Source organism: Marmota flaviventris, chromosome 2 (assembly GCF_047511675.1).
Source record: "Marmota flaviventris isolate mMarFla1 chromosome 2, mMarFla1.hap1, whole genome shotgun sequence".
NCBI classification, from domain to species: Eukaryota; Metazoa; Chordata; class Mammalia; order Rodentia; family Sciuridae; genus Marmota; species Marmota flaviventris.
In genome coordinates this window covers 129270363-129284987 of record NC_092499.1, presented here as the reverse complement: position 1 = coordinate 129284987, position 14625 = coordinate 129270363, and positions in this window count along the sequence as shown.

The following is a 14625-nucleotide window of genomic DNA, read 5'->3' as shown; positions in this document are numbered from 1 at the left end:
CCTAAACATGACCCTGACCCTATTAATACCCCTAGCTCTAAATTTAACCCTTACCATAAATCTAATCCTTACACTGAACATAACCATAAAACTAACCCTAAAACTATCCCTAACCATAACACTAGAACTGACATTTGCCATAACACTAATTCTAACCCTAAACAAAATACAAACCGTACACTTCATCCTAGCTCATAACCTACCCTTAATCATAACTCTAATGAAACCCTAACCCAAAACCTAATTCTAACCTTCATTCTAGCCCTAAACCTAGCTCTAACCCCATCATTTACACTAAACCTAACACTAAGCCAAAAACTAAACCGAGGCCTAAACATAAACATAAACCTAGCCCTATTCCTAGCCCTAAATAAGCCCTATACCTAACCAAACCCTAAACCTAGCACTAAGACTAACTCTCACTCTTTCCCTAGCCCTATCCCTAGTTCTAACCCTATTTTTATCATAACCCTAATTGTAGCTATAAACCTAGAACTAACGCTAGTCATATCCTTAGCCCTAGACCTAACCCTAGATCTAATCCTAACTCTAAATCTAACTCTAAACCTAAGACTAAACCTAACCCTAACACTAGTCCTAAACCTAATGCTAATCTTAAAACAAGCCGTAAGCATAGCCCTAGCCCTAAAACAAAACTGAGCCATAGGCCTAAATTTAAAGCTTAACCAAAACGAAAACCTAACCCTACATATAGCCCTAAACTTAGCCCTAATTCGAGTAAAAACCATAACCCTAAAACGACCCCTGACCTTAATTTTTACACTAATACTAACCCTAGCTCTAAACACCACCCTAATGTTAAACCTAACCCTAACACTAGACCTAGTCCTAACCCCAATCTTATAACTAAACCAAATCATAACTCTACTGCAAACATTGGCCTTAACTCTGAACCTAGCTCTAACTCTAACAAAAATTTAGCTGTAATCTGAAACCTAACCCTAGCTTTAACCCTAAATCTAATCTAACACTAGTCCTAACCCTACCATAAATGTAACCATAAACCTAGGTCTAACCCTATCACTTACCCTAAGCCAAACCTAACCCTAATGTTAACCCTAGTCCTATACCTAATCCTATTACTAGTATTAACCATGGTCCTTATTCTAGCCCTAACCATAACTCAAAACTGACACTTATTCTTACCCTAATGATAACCATAGGTCTAATCCTGATCTAAACCCTATACTGAACCCTAACTCTAGCACTAGAAATAAACCTATTACTAAACCTAACCCTAACACTAGCCCTAGACCTAAACCTAATCCTAAATCTAGCCATATCTCTAGCCTTGATATAAACAAAAACCTAGCCCTAACCCTAATAATAAACCTTATCCTAACCCGAACACTAACCCTACATCTAGACATAACCCTAGTGATAATTCTGGTTTAACCATAAAGCAAACTCTAACCTGAACACTGACCCTGATCCTAACACTAACTCTAGCTCTAAACATCAAGCTAACACTATCCCTAACCCTAACAGTTGACCTAGCCATAACACTAACCCCAAAACTGGCCCTAATAATAAACCTAGTTCATACATTAGCTGTAGGCCTATAACTAGCCCTAATCTAACCCAAAACCTGTTCCTAATCCAAGTGCTAACACTAGCTTTAACCCTAACACTAACCCTAGCCATAAGCCATTTCTAACCCTTCCTTAACCCTAGCTCTTCTCCTATTTGTTACCTCAAGCCAAATCCTAAACCTAATGTTAACCCTAGTCTTAACCCTAATCCATAGCCTAACCAAACCCTAACCTTATTACTAGTCCTAACCCCAGTCCTCATTCTATCTCTAACCATAACCCAAACCCTAAACCTAACCCTGAAAATTATACTGACCCTAACACTAACCATAGGTCTAAACCTGACCCGAACCTGAACCCGAACCCTAACATTAGCCCTACCGGTAATCATATACCGAAACCTAAATCTGACACTAACCCTATACCTAAACTTAATCATAAATCTAGCCATAACTCTAGCCCTAGACCTGAACAACAACCTTGCCCTACCCTAACAATCACCCTTAACATAACCCAAAAACTAACCCTAATTCTAGATGTAATCCTAGTCCTAATTCTCGCACTAACCCCAACACTCACTCTAACCTGAACACTGACCCTGACCCTAACATAAACCTAGCTCCAAAGCTCACCCTAACTCAAAACCTAATCCTAACACTACACCTAGCCATAACCCTAACCCTAAAACCAGCCCTAATCATAACCCTAACTCTTAACTACCCATAACACTAACCCTAGGCCTAAAATAACACAAAACCTAGCCCTAATCCTAGGCCTAAACCTAGCCCTAAGTGTAACCCGAAAATAACCCTACACCTAAGCCTAACCCTAACACACTCCTGAGATCACACACTAGCTCAAGCCTAACCTTTACCCCAAACATAAGCCTAGCCCTATCCCAAACCCTAACCTAACCCTAGCCCTAAACCTAACCTTAAAAAAAACCCTAACCACAGCACTAATTTTATACACTACACTAACGCTAGCCCTAATCCTAACCATAACCCTAGCCCTAAACCTTGCTCTAATCCTATCAATTACCCTAACCATAATCATAACCCTAGTTCTAACCCTAGGCTTAACCCTAACCGTATCACAATCCCTAAACCTATCCATTACCCTAAAACTAACCTGTACCCTAATCCTAAGCCTATTCATTACCCTAACCCTAACTCTAACCCTAACGCTAATTAAAGCCCTAAACCTAAACCTTAACCTAAACTGAACCAGAGGTCATACCCTGACCTTAATATTACATCTAGCTCTAAACTTGACCCTTACCCTAAATCTAACCCTTACACTAGACATAACCATAAACATAACCCTAAATCTATCCCTAACCATAATCCTAGACTTAAGCCTAGACACTTACCCTAACACAAACCCTAGGTCTAAAACTTATCCTAACTGAAAAACTAGCCCTAACCCTAGACAAACCCTAAATCTACCCATAACCATAACCCTAGCTCTTATATTACCCACACACCTAACACTAGCCCTAAACCTCACACATAACCTATCCCTACTTTAGCCCTAAACCTAGACCTAATCATAACCTTAAGCCTATCCCTAGCTTTAACCTTAACCCTAACACTGTCTCTGGACCTAACCCTTACTCAAACTCTAATCCTTATCCTAAACATAACAGTAGCCCTAACCCTTAACCTAACCCTAAACCTAGTCCTAGTCCTAACTGTAACCATAGCACAATTCCTAGCACAAACTCTATTCATTACCTTAAACATAGCCATAACCCTAATGCTAACCCAAGCCATAACCTTAACCCTAAACTTAACCATAGCCCTTACTCTAACCCTAACAATCACCCTAGACCTAACCCTTACTCAAACCCTAACACTTCTGCTAAACCTAACACTAACACTTACCCTAGGCCTATCTCTAAACCTAGCAAAAATCCTAAGGTTAACACTAGCACTAACCCTATCCTTTATCCTAAACATAAACCTAACCCAAATGCTCACCCTAGGCCTAACTCTAATCCTATTGCTAACACTAACTGTATCTATTACTCTAAACCTAATCTGAACTCTAAACATAACACTATCCATTACTTTAACCCTAACCCTAATGCTAATTTGAGCCCTAACCCTAAACCTTATCCTAAACCAAACCCTAAACTGGACTCTAACCATAATAATACATCTAGCTCTAAACCTGACCTTTATCGTAAACATAACTTTCCACTAGACCTAGCCATAAATATAAAGTTAACACTATTCCTAAACATAACCCTAGACCTGACATTAGCCCTAGCCCTAATCCTAGCTCTAACCCTAACACAAACCCTAGCCCTCATCCTAGCCCTAAACCTAGCCTTTATCCTAACCTGAACACACACCATATTCCTATACCTAATTTTAAACCTCGCCCTAGCCCTGAACCTAGCTGTAACCTCATCCCTTCTCTTAAAACTAACCATAACCCTGATGCAAACACGAACACTAATTCTAGCCCTAATCATGGGTCTAACCCTAACACTAAACCTAGCGCTAATCTTGCAGTAATTTAGCCCTAACCCTAAGCAAATCCCTAACTCTAGCTCTTAGAATAACTCTAACTCTCAACTTAGCCCTATTTCTATTTCTAAGCCTGTCCATTACAGTAACCGTAACACTAGTCCTAACCTTAGCTCATACCATAACTCTAAATCTAACCCTAACCTTAAGCCTAAACCTCCCCCTACCACTAGCTGAACATTATCGCTAATCATAAAACTAAGCCTAACCCTAGCCCTAGCCCTAAAACAAAACCGAGCCATTACCCTAACAGTAAACCTAATCTAAACCAAACCTTAACACTACAACTAGCCAAAACCCTAGCTCAAATTCAAGTCCTAACACTAAAACTAACCCTTACCCTGACTCAAATCCAAACACTAACCCTAGCTCTATATATCATCCTAACCATAAAGCAAATGCTAACAACATTCCTAGCCCAAATTCTAACACTAAAACTAACCCTAATAATAACCCTAGTTCTTACATTAGCCATCATTCTAACCCTAGCTCTAACCCCAAAACAAAAATAGCCCTATTCTGAGCCCTAAAACTAGATTAAACCCTAAACCTAGCTGTAGCCCTAAACGTAACCCTAAGACTAGCTCTAAGCCTAGCTGTAGCCCTATCCCTTATCCTAAGCCAAACCCTATCCATACTGCTAATACTAGTACTAATAGTAATCCTTAGCCTAAATCAAACACTTACCCTATTACTAGTCCAAACACTAGCCCTCATTCTAGCTCAAAACCTAACCCAAAACCTAACCCGAACCTTCACCCTTATTCTGACCATAACACTAATTATAGGTCTAAATTTGACCCTAACCCTAACTGAACCATGAAACTAGCCCTACCAGTAAAATTTGACCTAAACCTAACACTAACATTACCCCTAGACCTACACCTATTCCAAAATATAGTGATAATTCTAGCCTTAGACCTAAACAAAAACTTAGTCTTAGCCCTAATAACCCTTAACCTAAACCAAACAATAACATTACACCGAGACCTAACGCTACTTCCAATTCTGACTTTCACCCTAACTCTAATATGAAAGTGTTCAGATTAGACACTAACCTGACCCTGACACTAACACTAAACCTAGCTCTAAGACTGACACTAAACCAAAATCTAAACCTAACACTAGACCTAGCCATAACCCTAACCCTAAAAATAGCCCTAATTAGAACCCTAGATCTTACATTACCCATAGCACTAACCCTAGACCTAAACCTAACACAAAACCTAGCCCTAATCCAAGGCCTAAACATATTGTATGCATAACCTAACCCTAAACCTAGCCCTAACCCCAAGCCTAACCCTCACCTTAGACCTAAGGATAGCTCAAAGCCTAACCTTTGGCCTAAACATAAACCCAGCCTTATTTCTAACAATAACCCTAAACCTAGCCCTAACCCTAACCCTAACACTAAACCTATACATTACCCTTATGATAAACCTATTCCTAATGCTAACCCTAGGCCTAACCCTAACCCTATCGCAACCCCTAAATCTCTACATTACCCTAAACCTACCCTAAACCCCTAAACCTAATCCTATTCATTACCCTAAACCTAAGTCTAACCTTAATGCTCATTTGAGCCCTATACCTAAATCTTAACCTAATACAAACCGTAACCCTGACCCTGAACCTAAAATTACCCCTAGCTCTAAAACTAACTCTTACCCTAAACTTAACGCTTACACTAGACTAAGAAGTAGATCTAATCCCAAATCTACTCCTAACTGTAACACTTGACCTGACATTATCCCTAGCCCTAATTCTAGTTCTACCCTACAGCAAACCCTAGCACTCATCCTAGCCATAAACATAGCCTTAATCATAACTATAACACTAACCCTAGACCTTATCCTAATTCTAACCCTCACTCTACCTCTAAACCTAGCTATAACACATCCCTCACCCTAAACTTAACCCTAAACCTAGTCCTAATGCTAGGCCTAACCTGAACAGTTATCCTGGTTCTATCCCTTGCCCTGATTTAGCCCTATCCCCAAAACTAACCATAACCCTAGCCCTAAGACTAACTCTAACTCTAGCCCTAGCCTTATCCCTAGTTCTATCCCTATCATTTAACATAACCCTAAACCTAGCCCTAACAATTGCCCTATCATTAGACCTTGCCCTAACCCTAGATCTAACCCTAACTCCAAGTCTTAACATAACCCTCAGCCTAAGCCTAACACAAACACTACACCTGACCCTAATGCTAATCATATAACCTAGGACTAAACAAAACTGAGCAATAGGCTGAGCATGTGGTTCAAGCGATAGCACATTCACCTGGCATGCACAGGGTATTGGGTTTGATCCTCAGAAACAATAAAAATATAATTTTAAAAAAAATGTTGTGTCCAGGAAAAACTAAAAAAAAAATATATTAAAAAATTATCTCTCTCTCTCCCTCTCTCTCTCTAAAAAAAAAAAAAAAAAAACTGAGCAATACTCCTAAACTTAAACCTTAACATAAACCAAACCCTAAAACTAAACCTAGACCTAACCGTAGCCCTAATTCGAGTCCTAACAATTACCTTAAACTAACCCTGACAACGAATAACATCCTAACACTCACCCTAGGTCTAAACACAACCTTAACCTTAAACCGAACCCTAACAGTATCCCTAGCCTTAATTCGAGTTATAAACTGAACCTTAAAACTAACCCTGACACTGACTCATATACTAACAGTCACCCTAGCTCTAAAGACCATCCTCACATTAAACTGAACCCTAACAGTAATCCTAGGCCTTATTTGAATCATAACCCTAAGCCTAAAACTAACACTGTCTCTGAATCATGTCCTAATACTAACCTAGCTATAAACCTAAACCAAACAATAACATTACACTGAGACCTAACCCTACTCCCAATTCTGACTTAACCTAGCTACAAATATCACCCTAATATTAAACCTAACCATAACACTAGACCTACCCCTACTCCTAGCCCTAATTGTAACCCTAGTTCTTACATTATCCATTTCCATAACATTAGCCCTAATCCTAACAGAAAAATTAGCCCTAATCTGAGCCCTAAACCTAGATTTAACTCTAACCCTAACCCTAAATCTAGCCCGAACCCTAGATATAAGTCTATCCCTTACCCAAAGCTAAACCCTAATCTTAATGGTAACACTAGACTTATCCCTAATCCTTAAGCTAACCAAAACCCTAACACTATTAATAGTCATAACCCTACCCTCACTCTAGCTCTAACCTTATTCCAAACCCTAACGTTAACACTAACCATTATTTTGACCCTAACACTAATCCTAGGTCTAAACCTGGCCCTAACCCTAGACCAAACCCTAACACTAGCCCTAGACATAAACTAAATCCTAAATCTAGCCTTAACTCTAGCCCTATGCCTAAAGAGAAACCTACCCCTAGCCCTTAAAGTAACCCTTACTCTAACACAAACACTAACACTACCCCTTAACCTAAACCTAGTTCTAATTCTGGCTGTAACCCTAACTCTAACTCTAACCCAAACACTGACCCTGCCTTTAAGAGTAAACCTACTTCTAAAGCTGAACCTAACCAAAAATCTAAACCTAACACTAGACCTAGCCTAAATTCTAACCCTAAAACTAGCCCTAATCATAACCCTAATTCGTACATTACCCACAGCCCTAACCCTAGCCCTAAACCTAACACAAAATCTAGAGCTAATCCGAGGCCTAAGCATAACCCTAACCCTAACTCTAACCTAACACTTAATTAGTCCTAACCCTAGCTCAAAGACTAACCCTTATCCTAAACATAAACCTACACCTATCCCTAAATATACCCATAACAGTAGCCCTAAACCTAAACATAACCCTAGCCCTAAACTGAGCTCTAAACCTACCCATTACCCTAAAACTAAACCTAAACCTATTGATAACCCTAGGCCTAACCCTAACCCTAAACCTAACCAGAAATCTAACACTAGTCCTAACCCTAAAGCTCACACTCGCCATAGACCAAACTATAGCTCAAACCCTAACCCTTACCATTAACCTAATCACAACAATAGTCCTAACCTTAAAACTAAACTTCAATCTAACACTAAACATAACCCGATGCCTACATCTAACCATATCCATTACTCTAACCCTAACCCTACCCCTAATGATGATGCTAGCCCTAACCAACTCTAACCCTAACCATACTCTAATCTTATCCATAAACCTAACTCTAAACCTAACACTCGCCCTAGCCCTAACCCTAGCTCAAAACCTAATCCTTATGCTAAACATAAACCTAAAACTAGCCCTAGTTCTAACACTAAACCTAACCCTTACTCAAGACTATTCTTGTTCATAACTGTAGCTCTAACCTTAGCTCTAACCCTATCCATTATCCTAACCTTTACCCTTACCCCTAATGCTAACCCTACACCTAACACTAACCCTATCACTAAACCTAACCCTACAATTACCGTAAACCTAACCTGAGCCCTAAACAAAAACCTATCATTACCCCAACGCTGACCCTAATGCTTATTTGAGCCCTAAACTTAAACCCTAACCTCAACCAAACTCTAACCTCATCCTGACCCTAATAATACCCAAGCTCTAAAGCTGACCTTTGGCCCTAAAACTAACCCTTACAGTAGACATAACCATAAACCTAATCCTAAAACATTCCTCTCCTCAACTGTAACCCCACACTTGACATTAGCCGTAGCCCTAAGCCTAGCCCTAAACCTAACAAAAACCCCAGCCCTTATTCTAGCCCTAAACCTAGATTAATCTTAACCCTAACCCTAACCCTAACTCTAACCCCAATACTAACCCTAGACCTAAGCTTAGGCTTAATTTCACCCTATCTTTAAACCTAACCCTAACCCTAGATCTAAGAATAAATCTAACTCTCACACTAGCCCTATCATTAGTTCTAACCCTATCCCTTAACATAACCCTAAACCTAGCCCTAAACTTAGTACTGACCTTGGCCCTTTCCATAGTCCAAACACTAAAATTAGATCATACTCTATCTCTAAATCTAACCCTAATCAGAAGACTAAGCCTAACCCTAACACTAGCCCTAACCCTAACACTAATCCTAAAACTATCCCTAATCCTAGACCTAGCCCTAATACAAAACCGAGCCATAAGCTCTATCACTAACCCTTAAACTAAAACAAACCCTAATCATACACCTACCCCTAACTCTAGCCCTAATTCGAGTTTTAAGATGAACCATAAAACTAACCTGATAATGACTCTGACACTAACATTAATCCTAGCTCTAAACATCACCCTAATCCTAACACTAACCCTAACACTAAACCAAGCCCTATGTTAACCATAAAATTAGCCCTAATCATAACCCTTGTACTTAAATTACCCGTAATCCTAACCGTAGCACTAACTCAACCCAAATCCTAGCCCTAATCCGAGCCTTAACCTGAGTTTTAACACTAACAATAGCCCTAACACTAGCTCTAGCCCTAATCATAACCATAATGCTAGCCATAACCCTATACATTACCATAACAATAACCCTAACCCTAATGCTCACCCTAGGCCTAAACCTAACACAATCTCTAATCCTATCCCTATCCATTTCCCTAAACCTAACATAAACCCTAATTCTAAGCCTATTATTACCCTAACACTTACCCTAATCCTAATTCAATCTCTAACTTTAAGCCTGAACCTATTCCAAACCGTAACCTAGACCTTCACCTTAATAATAACCTAGCCCTAAACCTGACCCTAACCCTAAACTTAAACCTTACACTAGACGTACCCATAATCCTAACCCTAAAATTATCTTTAAACAAAATTCTAGACTTGAAATTAGCGATACTCCTAATCCTAGTCCTAACACTAAAACAAATCCTAGCACTCATCCTAGCCCTAAACCTAGCCTTAATCATCACCCTAATCCGAACCCTTATTCTAAGCATCACCCTACCTCTAAAATATCATAACACCATCCCTTATCCTAAACTAAATCCTAAATCTAACCCTAATTCTGTGCTTTACTGAACACTAACCATAGACCTAATCCTAGCCCTAATTTAGCCTTATCCCAAACTCTAACCCTAACCTTAGCCCTAACACTAACAATAATTCTCACACTAGTCCTATCACTAGATCTAATCCTAGCCCTTACCATAACCATAACCCTAGGCCTAACCCTTTCCCAATCCTTAGTCCTAACCCTAACCCTAAGCCTAAACCTCACACTAACACAAAAAACTAACCCTAATGCTAATCATAAAACTAGCCCTAACCCTTCTTCTAGCAGTAAAACAAAAATGAGCAATAGCCCTAACCCTAAACCTAACTTAAACCAAACCTTAACACTACACCTAGACCTAACCATAGCCTTAATTCGAATCTTAACCCTAACCATAAATTATACCTGACACTGACTCATATGCTAAACTCACCCTAGCTTGAAACACCATCCTAAATTTAAACCAAAACTTAACAGTAATCCTAGCCCTTATTTGGGTCCTAACCCTAACCCTGACCCTGACTCATATTCTGAAACTAACCCTAGTTCTAAATATCACCCTAAACTTAAACTTAACCCTAACACTAAAACTACACCTACCCCTAACCGTAACCCTAACCCTGAAACTGACCCTAATTGTAACCCTAGTTCTTATATTAGTGATTGCCATAACCCTAGTCCTAACCCTAACATAAAACCAGCCCTAATCAAACCTAAAACTAACTTTAACCATAACCCTACCCTAAATCTAGTCCAAACCCTAGCTCTAAACCTATCCCTTTACCTAAGTGAAACCCTAACCCTAATGGTAAATCTAGAACTATCCCTAATCTATAGGCTAACCAAAATCCTAACCCTATTAATACTCCTGACCCTAGCCCTCATTCTATCTCTAATACTCTCCCAAACCCTTTCATTAACCCTGACACTTATTCTGACCCTAACACAAACCCTAGGTCTAAAACTTAACCTAAACATAGAGTAAAACCCTAACACTGGCCACACCACTAACGTATATCTAAACCTAACCCTAACCCTAGCCCTAAGAATAACTCTCTCACAGTATCCCTATCCCTAGTTCTAAGCCTGTCCATTACCATGCCCTAACCCTAGCTCTAACCCTTGCCCTATCCTTAGTCCTATCCCTAACCCTAGATCTAACCTTAACTTGAAATCTAACCCAAACTATAAGACTAAGCCAAAAACTAAAACTAGCCCTAACCCTAATGCTAATGGTAAAACTAGCTCTAACCCTAACCCTAGCAGTAAAACAAACTGAACAATAGCACTATCCATAAACCTTAACTTCAACCAAACCTTAACAATACACCTAGACCTAACCATAGCCTTAATTCGAGTCCTAAACATAACCTTAAATGTAACCCTGACCCTGACTCATATCCTAACGCTCACCCTAGCCCTAAACACCCTCCTAACCTTAAACTTAAACCTAAAAGTAAATCCATTCCTAATTTGAGTTCTAACCCTAACCCTGACCCTGACTCATATCGAACACTAACCATAGATCTAAATATCATCCTAACCTTAAGCCTAACCCTAACACTAGACTTAACCCAAACCCTAAACCTAAAACTAACCCTCATTGTAACCCTAGCCTTACATTAGCAATTGACCTATCATTAGCCCAAATCCTAACGCAAAAACTAGCCCTAATCCGAGCCCTAAACCTATATTTAACCCTAACCCTAACTCTAGCCCTAACCATACCTCTAAGGCTATTGCTTACCCTATGAATAACCCTAATTCTAATGGTAGCCCTAGACTTATGCCTAATCATTAGGCTAACCAAAATCCTAACCATATTAATAGTTCTGAACCTAGCCCTCATTGTAGCTCTAATCCTATCCCAAACCCGAACACTAACCCTGACGCTTATCCTGACCCTAACACAAACCCTAGTTCTAAACCTGACCCTAACACTAGACTAAAACCTAACACTTGCCCTGGACCTAATCATAATCCTAAATCTAGCCTTATATCTAGCTTTGGACCTAAACAAAAACCTAGTCCTATGCCTAAAAATAACCCTTATCCTAACACAAACATTAACCCTACATCTAGACCTAAACCTACTCCTAATTATGGCTGTAAGCCTAACTTGAACTCTAACCCAAACACTGACTCTGCCTTTAACTGTAAAAATACTTCTAAACTTGACCCTAATTGAAAATCTAAACCTAACACTTGATCATGGCGTAACCCTAACCCTAAAACTATCCTTAATCAAAATCCTAGCTCTTACATTACCCACAGCTTTAACCCTAGGCCTAAACCTAAGACAAAACCTAGAGCTAAACTTAGGCCTTAACCTTGCCCTAAGCATAACCTTAACACTAACCATAGCCCTAACCCAAACCTAATCCTCACCTTAGTTCTAACCCTAGTTCAAAACAAAACTCTTACTATAAACATAAACTATAAACCTAGAACTATCCCTGAATCTAACATTAAACCTAGTCCTGATTCTAACCGTAACCCTAGGCCCAACCCTAGCTCTAAACCTACCCATTACCCTAACCCTAACCCTAATTGTAACCCTAGCCTTAACCCTAACCATAATCCTAACCCTAAACAGAAAATTATCCCTAGACCTCACCCTAAACTAATACTCGCTATAGCCCTAAACGTAGATCAAACCCTAACCCTTACCATAAACGTAAACATAACCATAGACTTAACCCTAACCCTAAACTTAAATCTAGCCCTGTCCTAACCCTAAACCTACATCTAACCATATTTATTACACTAACCCTAACCCTAAACTTAATAATAACCATTCCCCTAACCCTAACTCTAACCCTAAACCTTCCGTAATCCTATCCCTAAACATAACCCTGAACCTAAACCTTGCTGTAACACTAACCATAGCTCAGAACCTAACTCTTACACTAAACATAACACTAACTCTAACCCTAGTTCTAACCCATACCCTAACACTAACTCAAGACCTAATCCTAATCATAAGTTTTGCTATAAACTTAGCTCTAACTGTACCCATTACTCTAATCATAACACATACCCTAATGCTAATTCTAGGCCTAACCTTATCTCAAGACCTAATCCTAACCATAACCTTAGCCCTAAACTTAACTCTAACTGCATCCATTACCCTAAACATTACCCTTTCCCTAATGCTAAAACTAGGCCTAATCTTAAACCTATCACTAACCCCAACTCTATCAATTACCCTAAACCTAACCTGAACTCTGAATATAACCCTATCATTACCCTAACCATAACCCTAATGCTAATTTGAGCCCTAACCCTAAACTCAAACCTAAAAGAAACCCTAACCATGACCCTGACCCTAATAATTCACCTATTTCTAACCTGACCCTTACCCTAAACCTAATCCTTATATTAGGCCTAGTCAAAACCTGACCCTAAAACTATCCATAACCATAACCTTAGACCTGACATTAGCTCTAGATATAATCCTAGCCCTAACCTGAACACAAACCCTAGCCTATATTAGCACTGAAAATAGCCTTAATCATAAACCTATCCCTAATCTTAGACCTAATTTAGCCCTATTCCTAAACCTAAACCTATCCCTATCCCTAAAACTAAGTTAACTTTCTTTCAGCACTAAAACTAGTTCTAACCCTATCCCTTACTGGAATTCTAAACCTAGCATTAATCCTAGGCCTAACCCTAGCCATTTCCTTAGCCCTAGCCTTAACCTTGGATCTAACCTTAACTCTAAATCTATCTCAAATTCAAAGCCTAAGCCTAAACCTAACACTAACCCTAAACCTAACCCTAATTCTACTCCTAAAACTAACCCTAACTCTAGGCCTAGCCCTAATACAAAAAAAGCCATATCCCTAACCCTAACCCTTAACCTAAATCAAACACTAACCCTACACCTAGCCCTAACCCTAGCCCTAATGTTAGTTTTAAGCAGAACACTAAAACTAGCCCTAACCCTAATTCTGATGCTAACACTAAACCTAGCTTTAAACATCACCCTAAACATAACCCTAGACCTAGCACTGACCCTAACCCTAACCCTAAAACTAGCCCTAATTGTAACCCTAGTACTTACATTAGCCATAACACTAACCCTAGCCCTAACTTTACTCAAAACCTAGCCTAATCTGAGCCCTAAACCAAGTTTCAACCCTAACCCTAATGGTAACCCTAAAGTTAGCACTATGAATAACCATAACCTTAGCTCTAACCCTAGCTCTAACCCTATCCATTATCCTAACCATAATCCTAATGCTAATGCTCACTCTAGGCCTAAACCTTACCATATCCCTAATCCTAACCCTATCCATTACCCTAAACCTAACTTGAAACCTAAACCTAACTATATCATTACCCTAATCCTAAACCTATGCTAATTCGAGCCCTAAATTTAAACCTTAACCTATCCCAAAAGCTAATCACGACTCTGAAACAAACAATACCCTTAGCTCTAAACCTGACAATAACCCTAAACCAAACCCTTACACTACATCTAACCTAACCCTAAACTATCTTTAACTGTAAAGCTGGACCTGAAATTAGCCCAAGCCCTAATCCTAGCCCTAAATCTAGCCTTAATCCTAA